At 38.5% G+C, this 13,827-nt stretch overlaps 1 protein-coding gene and 1 long non-coding RNA gene across 10 annotated transcripts in view; one reads left to right on the forward strand and one right to left on the reverse strand.

Moving 5' to 3' along the window:
- Positions 1-13,827, forward strand: part of bi (T-box transcription factor bifid) — a 349,399-nt gene that overhangs the window by 178,440 nt on the left and 157,132 nt on the right. The window lies entirely within an intron of this gene.
- The window catches only part of LOC110840938 (uncharacterized), a 39,294-nt gene continuing 34,774 nt past the window's right edge, over positions 9,308-13,827 (reverse strand). The window contains exon 2 of the long non-coding RNA XR_002547053.2: positions 9,308-9,811. This is a non-coding gene — a long non-coding RNA (uncharacterized LOC110840938). The remainder of the gene's footprint in view (positions 9,812-13,827) is intronic.

The raw sequence follows: 13,827 nt of genomic DNA on the forward strand, positions 1-13,827 counted from the left end.
AATTAACTGGAGGCTGGAGAAAATCACATAATGTGGGGCTTCATACATTTTACTCGTCGCTGTGCATTGTTAGGACAATAAATTGAAGGAAGATGCAAGGAGAAAGACATGTAACAGACATGGGAGGGATGGAAAAACACCAATAATCTATAGCAAAGGGGCCACTTGGAATACCTAAGCACAGATGCGTTACAGATCTAGATTCTATTTTAAAGAAATAGTAGTTTACACTGAACTGGACGTATCTGGCTTAGGACAATATTAAACGAAGTATTCATATGAGCATGACAGTGAACGTTCGAGTTTCGCCAGAGGCTGAGAATATCTTGACTGATATCTGATGAAGCATCTGCTTGATATTTTTTTAAATGTTTTTATGCTGTAATTTTCATTCAGACATCAGAGTGAAATTATACGAGATAATTTAATTTACGTTTAATCTTTACGGATGTTAAAAGTAAACAATTATGGACCTTATTTGTACAAGATGTGGAGACCATAGACCGAATACGGACCGGAGAGCCATAGAAGAAGATTTGTACAAGAGGAATAAATTTAAATAGTATGAATGATCTTCATATTTTGAGGAGTAACTTCATAATTCAAACCTCTCTCTTTGGCCTAGAACTGACGGGGAAGTCATTTCGGCGACGTTTGCCTTGGGTGGAGAACAGTGCATGCAGAACTTCGTTGTAAGCAACTTGTTTTTAAGAACTGCAACGTAGGTGGCTTACGAAGGTACTAAAATATAATATAGTGTTTATCGTAGTGGAATATTCATACTGTGAATTTAATCTAACTTCATCAGATGGAGGACATTGGTGTCAGTAATTATGATTTCTTAGGTGTGTTGGGAGTTTGAGTAAACCTTAAACCATTATTACAATCAATTAATTTATGATTATTTACTGTTTTCAATAGAATTACTTCCTTATTGTTTTATACATTTGGATTGTGTAATGTTTTTATATTCACATTCTATTGTACAATTTTATTTACACTCCTTGGACTCTCTTCTCAGGTCGCCTTATTTATGCCACCGTTTTTAAACATTCTTCTGTTATAATCGCACTCCAGTCAGAAGGATCATTTAAAAACTACATTTTAATTTTTTGTTATATTTCTCTTATACACTCCCATTAGACACTCTCCTTTACTTAGATATGTTTTTTTAACTGTATGAGTTTGCTTCATGTAATGTTGCTATGAAAACTGATTTCACAAATCAAAAATTTGATTGTATTTTGACTATTAATTTATTCATACGTCTAATCGATTAATGTAACAGAAGAGAGTTCTTCGCTTTAAGCTGTACTTTTTGTATCTTTTAACCACGCACGTTGTCGTTTGCGAGCGCCAGGTCTACACTTAAAGTAACGTCATTCCTTTGCCCTATCATTTATAAATGTTTGTTTAAAACAAATTACTATTGTTGAGCTGTTTTCATAGAACATTCAATTCTCTTATAGCAAAAGATATAATTTCGTATGACAGAGGGAGCAGAACGTCTTCGATACAATTTCTATAACGAACTGTCTCTAATTTGGCCTTAATGTGAATATAAGTCTTTACAATTGCTGCTACCAGGAGAAGGGCACAAAAAATAGCAAGAGCTTTCGAATGTATCCTAGCAACAGTGTGTCGACTGCAGGTACAATAGCTTGACGCTTGGATGGTGATGCGCAACCACAATGGACAGATCGGTTGTTCTCTAGGTTTATAGCTACCTAGAAGACGCCTACGTCTTCAGCAAGACTGCGGGCAAGAATGGTGTACATCATCTCGTACGATCTTTAGAGACATTAAATATCATGAAGATTTCTGTCTTCTGGGTTGTTGCGCTGTGTAGTCTGGTCGATGTTTACCAACGTTTCAGAGGTCATACTGTCTCCGTCATCAGGGCGATTCTTAGTATGAAGCTTTCTGTCTTCTGGGTTGTTGCGCTGTGTAGTCTGGCCGATGTTTACCAACGTTTCAGAGGTCATACTGCCTCCGTCATCAGGGCGATTCTTAGTATAAAGATTTCTGTCTTCTGGGTTGTTGCGCTGTGTAATCTGGTCGATGTTTACTAACGTTTCAGAGGTCATACTGCCTCCTTCATCAGGGAGGTGAGTATGAAGAGTTCTGTCTTCTGGGTTGTTGCGCTGTGTAGTCTAGTCGATGTTTACCAACGTTTCAGAGGTCATACTGCCTCCGTCACCACGGCGATTCTTAGTATGAAGATTTCTGTCTTCTGGGTTGTTGCGCTGTGTAGTCTAGTCGATGTTTACCAACGTTTCAGAGGTCATACTGCCTCCGTCATCAGGGCGATGAGTATGAAGATTTCTGTCTTCTGGGTTGTTGCGCTCTGTAGTCTGGTCGATGTTTACCAACGTTTCAGAGGTCATACTGCCTCCGTCATCAGGGCGAATCCTAGGCAGTATGACCTCAGAAACGTTAGTGAACATCGACCAGACTACACAGCGCAACAACCGAGAAGACAGAAATCTTCATACTCACCGCTGCGAAAACTTCAAATCTTACATGAAATGTGATATTGTCGAAGTCTGAAGATTTCCGTCTCTTTCAATAGTACAGGTGAATTCAAGTGGTAACTTCTCTGTCTTGTAGGCAGGAGATACTTAATTCAAATCTCGGCTACCGTAACCGGTTGTTTTCGAGGTTATCCTCAGTCCATCCAGAAAATATCTAGATTATGTCTTTAAATAAGTTACTGTTCCTTCGATCGTCTTCTTTTTTAGTAATTTACGGTAAGCCTGTAGGATAATCATCCCGTCGTATCTTTCATTACTAAATAATACCTGTGTCTGATACATCCTAATGAAAGTTCCGATGAATACCAGGATTGTCTCTTGGAACCACTGGTGGAGTGTCTGAAGAATGCGCAGTGGTTACGAGGCTTCGCAGATGTTCGGCACGCAGTAATGACGGTCTGAATAGATGGACAATGACGTTAATGAAAAGTGGGAGGGTAGCGCGGTGTATATGCGACCGGAAGACACTCGTTGTTATTATTGTTTTCCTTTGCCCCATAACCTACAATCTGCAGAAATTGCTAGCTTTATTGTTGTCGTCATGTTCTCCGTGCAACTTGATATGCCTGGCCTACATGCGGTGGTTGTTAATTTGCCTTTCCCCTCCCTTCCTCCACGAGAGGTGGAGAGAGAGAGGGGGCGTAATGTATATTTGTATTATCGTATATTGTTCCTTTGTTTGATTTGTCATGTTCCTTGATTGTTATGTTTTCTGTTTTTGTTCCCATGGTTACGCACTATGGGCTTTTTCTCGTTGGTTTGAGAAACTTGATGGAAATATATTCCACACTTTAGTGGTTGCATGTTTCAATAATAACCCTTCATACCTCCTTGGGTCAGTTTACAGTAAATTGCATATCTGGGTCCCTGATTACGAACAAAGACAAAACTGAAGTTGTGGAAACACGTCAATAATTTTGTGTAATGTTAGTGTGCGGCATACTTCCAAAAAGTAGGTAAATCCAGTCTTGGCTTAGTTGAAGTCTCACAGAATCTTACGTGGAAATTGTGTCTCTAACTGTCTCCATGGGGCATGAGCCTTTTTGATAGGCTGTCAGTTGTGTACCTAGTCAAGAAAGTCAGTCCGAATTGTTACAGTATTCATAAGAATCCGCCACAGAATTTTATCCAGATCCTGTTTAAAGCAGCTCACATCCTCACAGATTATTCCTGTAAGATCCATTATGGTAACAGTATGTCCCCCCCACGTAAACCTGTTGTTAAAATAATAATGTTTAATACTAATTCATTGTATTTTATTTCACCATCGTTTTACTAAGTAGTCACTCAGAAGTTTGTTTCTTAATGAAGGTCTACATTTACGCTCTAATTGTTTTTACACAAACTCTGCTGTAGCATTGGAAAGGGTTCTGGGTGAAAACAGCAATGTAACTATAGCTATTATACATGAAATTAAAAAATTCCTGGAATACAGACTGCTTAAATTTTAGTATTGAATTTATAAACTTAAGAATATGCCTTTTTAAGGGGTAAAGATTGGTAATACCTATGCCTTGTCTGTCGAACTCAAACGGTCGATCATAGGTTGCTTATATTAGTTATTTATCAAGCTGAAGAAGAAACATTTCTACAGTGGACACATTTTACTTGTGTTGATATTTTACCTAAATCCATTAATTCGGTGTAGTAGCTACTTACTCTTGTGCACAGTCAAGCCTGCACTTACTCCACGGAAAAGCTAGTGTTGATGTTAGAACGGTCCTCAGTAGGTAATTACGAACAATGGAATTTACAAAGTAGTTTGTTGGCTGGTCTCCTTACAGCGTATTGATACAAATTATTATCCACTTTCCAATATGGTGCATTCTACTTAACCTGACAGCTGATGTGCAGTGTTCTGCAGACACATTGTGTGCGACATTGAATATAAAACACTATATATAAGAGATTCACAAGCTCGTGTAATAAACAGTTTTAAAACAATAAAATAAGCGAACAAACAAACTATTAATACTGTAAAAAAAGACACTAGTGCCAATAGTGTTAATAGTTTGTTTGTTTGCTTATTTTATGTTCTAATACACTACACGGTATACAAAGTTTTAAAACAGTTTTAATTTTTGTTCAGTATTTACCTATATATAAGTTACGTATTAGAATTTTAATTTAGTTGTGAATACACGCGTTTCGTACTTTACTCAATATTTGGAGTTGATAATTTTTCTGCAGTAAATATTTAATAAAATGTTGCGCTAGATGTGCTTAGAACACGACTTTTTTTTTGTTTAACCTGACATATGCACAACAGCTTGAATTGAGACACAAGAAATTTAATTAAAGAATCCGTTTTAAATTAAATATGTCTATGAGATAAAGAGGTTTAGGTACGAGCTTCACTGTCACCTACCCAGTAACGTGCATCAACCGTTGGCGTCGTTTCAATCCAAGCACAGCATCCCGAAAGTGATGACACCAAGCATCGACTTGTGAAGACTAGAGCAGATTTCGTCGGTGCTCGATATTTTGCTGACTGTTCGATATTTATCTCATATCGATCTCTAGACTTACGTGTGATCCTGTTTTTTTATCAGGTATTATATTCCTTGCCCCTTCCCCCCCCCCGCCCCCCCCCATGCTATTTACAGTAGGTTCAACCTCTCCTTGCCCAGAATTAAACCCCGCCTCAGCTTCAGATGTATACAAACCCTGAAGGTTCGTTTGTAGGAATAAAAATGAGATGATCAGATTGTGCAAAATGTTTTTGTGCTGGAAGGGAGCCTTGCCGGTTTGGTTCAGGCTTTTATTTGAATTGAATAGTTTCCTCAGCCAATACGAGTCGCGGAAAATACATGTATTAGGGGTGGTGATTGTGTCTGGCGAAGGGTGTTTTAATGGTACAGAGCTGCTCCCTACCACCCCTAGTGTCAAGGGTGAGTATATTACAGAATATTCATGTCTTCTTGCAATTGGGGCCTGCGTCGTTCCGCATTTGAGTAGGTTATGCACCGAGGATGGTGCCTTCTGCCTCAATCACCAGGGCAATTGCCTTGATAATGGAGGCAGCGGGCACCTCTAGAACGTTGGTAAACTTGTACTACACTCTTTGATCAACAGTCCAGAGGGCGATATCTTCATACTCGTCACCTTAAGAATCTAAAATCTCACGCAGTGTTTACGAAGTTAACCGTCAAGTAAACCCGTTCTTATAACCAAATTAAAATACTTATTCCATAACTGGTTTAATAAGTGTTTTGTTCTAAGCACAACGCTTGTCAGCTTACAGTATTTCAACTCTTCATTCCAGCTTTAAATGTATATATTTCACTTATTCCATTCTGTGGCTTTAGAATTGATCATATTTTTATCTGTTAAATTAGAACACGTCGGTCGCTTGCTTCCTTGTTAATGTTGATGAACCCAGACCCTGTGTGGAGCAGTTCTGATCATGTTTTTTTTCTGAATTGAAGGTTGTGCCCAAATGGTGAAATTTAAATTTTAAGTATCGAACTTGTGAAGATGTGAGTGAGCTCATAAATGTATTCTTCTTTTGAAATTATATCCCTGAAAATACAGAACATCAAGCATATTGTCGTTAAATTTCATTTCCTGGTTACTTTCTAGTGAAATTCGCTCAACTACCGTGTGCTTTGTGAAGAAAAGTACAAAGATTCCCTGTTTTAATGATGATGTTTATTTCGTGACTGCAGTATTATTAATGCGTTCCTTTACATTATGTTTACAGTTCTGTTACCAAGATACGGGGTAGTGGGTAGAAGATTTTGTACTTTCTTTTCCTTGTATTCTGATTACTATTATTATGAATGTTGCAGTAGTGTAATTGCACTATACTATAGAGAACAGATCTGGATGCAGTTAAATTTTTATCCCCAGAATTTCTTCAGAACAGTCGGACCACTTGTAGCTCTATGTTCGAAATTTGACTCATGTCTAATGTGTAATATTTTTTCTCTTTTTTAGAATTTAGAGAACGTTCTTCAGAAAATACCACTTTGGATGTTCAAGTGTTACATATATTTAGCTCACACGGACACAGAGACAACACAAAAAATTACGGAATTATTACAGCCAGTATTAACAAAAAGAAGTACGAAATAAAATATTTTTATAACTAAGGAACTTTACAATCTTAGCTCTTCGTTAACATTGTCAGGGTGTTTAAATCGAGATTGGTGAATTAAGCGGAGCATGCAGCACGCGTGGGAGAGATGAGAAATGCTCAGTTTTTACCGGAAAATCTGGTCTTTTCTAAGAACACTTTAGGCTAATAAACTTATTTAGCCTACATAAGCTTAAACACACCTATAAGCTTACGTGTCAGCAGGTCCTTAGCAATATTGAAAACATTTACAAATATCGTATTTTCGTATGCGTTCTTTGCACGAAATACATCGATTTGAAATATAGGTCTATTGGAAAATCGTAGCTGTCCGCTTGTTTCATCTCAGAAATGATTCCCTGAAGCCTGGTATTTGGTGTCTGCTACATGTTTGCCAGACGAACTTAATTTTGCTTCTAACAGATCGAGTATGACCCTCATTTTTATAAAACCCAAATTGGGTCGCGCTTAGTTTTCTCCGAAAGTGTGACAAAAGGGCGGTGTTTCTGTTTTATACTTGAATTCTGCTTTGAATTACGTCACTGAAATGAACTGCACGTAAATATTTAAAAGGAAACACATGTATGTGATTATGTGCACGGAAGTTGCAGACTTTGATATCGTCGCATGCTACACTCACGTCTTGTTTAACAGCTAATTTTTTTTCATTCGCATTAATGATGATAACGTACGACTGATATTTCCTCACTACTTCAAAGACCTGGAGGTGCGTGGTAGTTAAAGCTATCTGCTCCGTCGTGATGCAGATTTTACTGTTCTATGAGCAGCCTGTAATGAGTATTCGTGTGAAAGCTCCATATTAATTTGCACAAAAATTTAGAAAATTAGTGCTGGTGTGTCGTAGATCGGTACCAATCCTCGGAATTTGACGATTTCCATCCATATTGCGTTAAACTACGTAATTTCTTTTCGACATTGTCCGTCGTCTGAATTATAAAATTATGAAACTACAACGTTTAGAAAGCTGGATTCTACTTCTATATTCAGGTAAACAGTGGGAAGAGGTCAAAACACCATCTGTCAGGCCTCCTGGTTCACCTAGCCTCAGACCTGAGGTTAGCTCGTTCATTGTAGGATCTACTACTGTCCTCTATCAGTTTTAAGCCATATGTAACCAAGAAATTTATAATGTTTTAAATATGTATGAGAGAAACGTTAAATATTTTTAACGAAGTAATTTATTCGGCCACTTGAACGACCAAGACCATTCGGAGGATATTAACACGGATTTTAAATAAACTGATACAAACAATTCTTCATTTTGTAGTTACATAAATTAAATATTAGAGTAAGTATATATTATGGTTCTTACATATTTTTCGATTCAATAATTTAACCATTGTCTATGGTGTTGTTGAAGGCAGGATCTTGCTGCAGACTATGTTACTACGCCCAGCCCCGAGCTCCGTAAGGCCAGAGAGGGTTGTACTTGGGAAGTCTGACGTGTGGTAATACTAGCAAATATTAGGAACCTTGGCTGAAACTCCAGGAACACTTCCGGACTTATTTGGTGACGACGTCTAAATTCCTTCTCGATCCGTTGATGTTAGGCATACAAAGACTTACATCGGTCGTGGTATTCTGTGTTATATGCCGTATTGACTTGTAGATGGGCCCCTACGTTTCGGAGAAACTTACTTCTTCCATCTTTAGACCTAAAAATGTAGGGATTGTGTTTCTCTGAAACGTGGGTACCCGCGTGACGTCAGTATATCACCATCGACATCTTTGTCGGCTTGTGAGAGCCTCAGATCTCACAGAAAACGTGTGTGTATCTGCTAGGGCCCGTTTATGTAGTTGCTACAATGTTCTACGTCTTCATAAAGGACAGATTCTGCTTATTTTTAAATTACTAACTAACTTTTGATGCGCCCTGTTCAATCATACTCTTTGCTTCACTGCGCCATTACGGCAGTGCAGATGTTGTACCGCGTGTCACAGCTCGCCTCTTCACCACCAATCTGCACCCCCCCCCCCCCCCCCCGTCAGAATCTACTTACAATGCAATGGACGGCATTTTTCATCCATCCGTCTGTCTGCTGCTGTCAGCTGAAAACTAGAAATAAATCTCTGGCTCTTTTTCACGTTCCTTCGGGCCAATTACCTTGGAAAACGCAGTAGTTTCTCCACCCACACGGACCTGCCTTTTGTGAGACCTCGAATGTTGGACCGTGGGGTTCTTGCAGAGGGATGATGCCGGGGGGAGCGTCTGAAGTGCGTAAGAACAAGATTATTGTTCAAACTATATGCAGGAGCGTTGTAGAAACATTCCGGATTTCCTTAATTGATTTTTACTTGAATAGACAACAACAACATCTTTTTTTCGTAACACATTGCTCCCATATTTTTTCTCAGCTTCGCTGTATTTAAAGTCATAAAATGTTAGTCTAGCAACAGAAAATTGTATCTTCACCCGTGAACGTCTCAATGGTTGAGACTACACCGAAGCAACCGACGGTTTTCAGGAGTCAGATGTTTCCTGCTAACTTCTCTGAGAGTTGTTGTTGTTGTTATTGTATTGCTTTCGTGCCTATCGACTTATATCGACAAAGTACGTACAAGTATTCCGTCTACCAAATGCCATTCACGCGTCTGTCACTAGTAGGCGATACAGCAGCTATATATATATATATATATATTTGCTTAGTACATTTTATAAACTTTTAAATATACATTCAATATTAAATACTTTTTAATGCGTCAGTAAACAATTGCTGTTGACCTTTAGTACGATATGTCTGTTCGTAAAGAAAATTAAAAATGTCAAATTAATTCTACTTAAGTGCATGCCTGCTCTCCATTCTAAACGTCAAATAGAATTCTCTGCTTCTAGGAATGTCGGGGATGGAAATCCTTGAGAGTTGTAGGGGTGACGCTGCTGAGTGGGACTGACAATCAAGATCGTGTTAGTTTAGGCCTTTGTCCGTGAATTTTGTAGAGTCCATTTCTTTTACGTTGTCAAGAATTTAGAATGAATATCTTCATTTTCCTTGTGCGCTTTACAGTATATTTTAGTGCACTGAATAGACCACTCAACTCGTATTTCTACTAAATTTTAAGGAATTTGTGGTATCTTGAGAATATGTTTTTCTTCCTTATTCCTGATGGTCTTCACATCGATGTTAATTATTGGTTGAAGTCCAAGTGAAGTCAGTGGTTGAGCTAAGAATCCAGGAATCTGAAACAGGAAAATGAAGTAATTTAGGTCAGTTTTTCCGCAAAGCCGATCAGCTATTTACCAACATCTGTGCATGTGGTAATCTGTCCGGTGGAAGATACTCACCCCATCGAAAGGTGATTTTAGCAATCTCTTGTGAGAAATACCTATACGGTAACTTGAAATAAGCCATGATCGATTAATCTACCATCCTCGTTAACTCATGTATCAGTTAGTGCGTAAGCTAAATGACAGACAGAAAGTAACTGAACAAGCAGAAGAAAGTAGTGTTCGGCCTATTACTTAAATAGACACCGGCTCTATGATTTCAAAACCAATTCGTTTTTGATAAAAGGAACATATAATACTGGAAGTGCATGTAGACCCATTAAAAAGTTCACATGTGCCTGGTAATTTGTATGTGTTGTGTTTATTTCTAACTGTGGTCCTGATTCTTAAATACATTTTTATTGTATCAGAGAACGCAGAAGATAAATTTATGAGCTTTGAAACCACAGAAATACACAAAAATAAGATCATACAGGCAAACAAACAAAGACACAAATTTGCGGATGTGATTGGGTTCTCTGACACCCTGATTTTGGCTTCTCAGTTCCCTGCTCTGTTTCCAAGTCCGCCTGGTTGCATGGTAACGAAATAATAACAAGTGACGGGCGAGTCTTGACAGCACTGCCATTTCAAGCTTCAAAAAATCCCTTACCAGTTTTCTAGCGTAACTTCTTTCCGTGCTTTGTAGCACTGTTCGTACATTTGTATCAAGCAAACGGAAAGAAAGGTAATATGAAGAAGGAATCGTATATTTACGTCAGTAGCTGTTTAAATTAGGAGCGTCAGTCTAGCAGACAGACAGACAAACAAACAGAAGCAGGTAGCTGGGAAGTGCAGTCTATTGGATTCAGTCTAGAGCGGGGAAGATCAATTCTTGTTGTGCAAGATTTTCAACTGCTATAGAAACCTGGCGATCCTCTTCAGCGCAATTCTTGTCTCTCTTTTATCTTCTGTCTGTCTATCTGTCCGTTGTGTGCCAGGGAACGCATCCTCCCGCAAGTTCACATTGCTGTGGCGCATTAAGACGTTTGATGTGCTTTCAGAGCACAAATAAATATAATTGCTCAACCTCACATAATACAACGTGTAAACCCAGACGATTTCACTGTGAGGAGCTTGACCAAGAGCCACTGGGGGTCGCCGTATAGACAGACCGTGTTTCTTGCAAGGAGTGAAGTGACGTCTTAGAACCAATCACAGTCCTGTAGGCTACCCAATTTAACCCCTGCGTGAGCCTGCTTGCTGCTTTGGACATAGTGATGTAGCTATTAATGTTCGGAAAGGCATCATTTCGTGATTTTTAGTTTTCGGAATAGTAAACCATGTAGTCATGATAATAATACAGGTGTTAGATCTGGAAGGAATACTTAAATAAAAAATAAATGTGTTTAATTGTTATGAGAATATATTTCTGGCTGAATTTCATACATTACTTCACCATATTTGTTGTGGAAGATGTCTCTTAGTTTGAATGGGGCATTGTCGCCGACCAAGTTATGTTCCCGAAATAACCCCCCCCCCCCCCCCCACACACACACACACATTTCTGTTGCTTAGAGGTTCATAGGAACGAAGTTCATCTTGCTCGCCTGTAATCTGCTTATTTGGTCTTCGATAGCTCTAATGAACCAAACCTTGTTTTTTCCAAACAGAGAGGGAATCTGATTATGACATTTCAGAACGTTCTGGAAATCTGTTCACGTAATTTGTTTCCCTTGTAATTAAATTTAGAAGAAAATCAGATGGACGTTTATGGGGGGTGTAACGAGCCTTGAAAACTAACATACGACCCCCCCCCCCCCCCGGCTCCTTCCGAAGAAAGGTCCTGTTTCCTTCGTGCTGGAGAATGGTGGAATCTCTGGGCGATCATCCAAGTCAATTCTGAGCGAATGTTTAAAGTTTCGGAGACCGTCGTTTTCTCTGCCATCAGGAAACGGTGTCACAATTTCCCGAGAAGACATTATTACTATCAGTTGCCATGGAGCTCCAGTTCTTGTCAGCTGAAGAATATTTAATTCGCAGTTTGGGTACATATTCATGAACTTGCATTAGTATCTTAAACCCTACTATAATAATATCGAAAGGCAAATACGTCTTTGTTAAACACTCGCGAAGTTGAAAGGTTGCACATTATTTACTCGTTCAAGTGTAGTAGGTAAATATATGTGTATCTGTGCATGAAGGTGATATAAATAGTAGATTTAAGATAATTTTATGTCATTGTATTAGAGAATATCTAAAAAATAAAACTAGATCGTGTGTAAGTCTTCGACATATTAAAAAGCTTTAGAACTTTTAAAGTTATGAGATTTGTCGTGAATTAGAAAAGAACGTGTCAATTTCTAGAGGAACGAAATTGCAAGTTGCCGCTTTGCTGCCATGTTGCAATTGGAGCCACGCGCGCCTTGCAGATAGCGAGCGTTATAGGTACTGAATGACGTGTTCAAGTACAGAAATATAGCAGACGTATTTATTATTTATGGCCATGAAGTTTGCATTATATTTCTATAGTTTGTGCAGTATTTTCAGACGTATTTAGAAGAAAAAATATATACAGACCTATTTCTTAATATGCAAAACTTGAATTAATTTTCTAATCGATAAAGCTCTGCAGCTTTTTTGAAATCTTTAGTAATAGGGAACATTAAAGCCGTGGGTTATGTTGAATTGGTACGCTATGTGTTCTAATATTCATTACACAGCCTGTCGATCGACATTTCCGAATGAGTGACATTGTTTTAATAATACTGTTCTTTATTCTTCTTTCCTGACTGCATTTATTTAGGATTCCATGTCTTTCAAGAGAATTCCATAAGACGTATTCTATCACAAGCAATGTCTGCCGTACTTGAAATATTTTATTGCATTTTAAATCAGTTACCTGATGGTTTGACAATCCCTCGTGAAGTAGATGTTAGCAATTCACTTGTGAATAAAGGGCTAGCTAGCAGTTTAGAATCTGTGGGTTCTATTGCCTTGTCAATATGTCAGGATCTTCTGCTTTAAGTAATTTTCTTTGATTTGTCGTCCATTTCTTTTGTTGTAAGGCCGGTTATTACAACAGCAATTGTTTATGTGATTAGTGTGAATAATAATTTTGCAGAGCTGAATTATTTATTTGTGGTATTTATTTAACGATGTTGCCAGTAGTTAAGATTATATGCAGTCGAATCATAGGATGATTAATGAATGTAAAGGATATTGGAAGGAAGCGTTCGTGGCCTAACATTAGGAATCCCAGTGACTGCCTGGGCGGATTGAGAATGACTACGGAAAACCTCAGTTACAGCAGCCGGCCTCCGCGCCAAGATTTGGACCCGGAATGCCAACCACTCGGCCGCGATGTTCGTAGAGATGAGATTCATGAAAAGCGCAACTGGATAGGCCTGTAGTTTATTAGACCGTGGAAGAAATAATGACAAGCCTATTCTAGAATAGTTAAGGTGGACCCAATCGAAAGCAAATTAGTACAGTATCAACGCCGAGTAACGACATGTTCAGAAAAGGAGGAGAGGGGGAAGTGAGATGAGGATGAAATTGAGGGAAATGAAGGAGGTAATGAGGAGACTGATTATGATGACTATGACAAAGAGGAGGAAAGTGTAGGGAGGACGATGATTGTGAAGAGGAGGTAGATAATGAGGAGGCCTATGATAATTATAGTTCAGAAATCGAAGTTAAAATTTCTTTTAGCACGCCATGTTCTCGCAGTATCAGCCTTAAGAAAAAAAAATGGCCTATACCTTTGTTGCATGTGCTGATTACTGGTTATGAATTATAATTTAGGTAATAATTTTCAATTGAATAATCTCTCGCAATTTGTCAGTAGCCAATGAGGCGCGTTAATTTTATATGATATTTCAAAACCGTGTACAACGTATAATTTTGAGTGAGGCTATCCGTTCTGCAACTTCTGGAAGAACAGCAACGTTCGTCATAAGAGACACTCTTCAAAAGCATATCCGCCC

Source organism: Zootermopsis nevadensis, unplaced genomic scaffold (assembly GCF_977971745.1).
Source record: "Zootermopsis nevadensis isolate Lab colony 2312 unplaced genomic scaffold, Znev_1.0 Znev_ptg000028l, whole genome shotgun sequence".
Classification (NCBI taxonomy): domain Eukaryota; kingdom Metazoa; phylum Arthropoda; class Insecta; order Blattodea; family Termopsidae; genus Zootermopsis; species Zootermopsis nevadensis.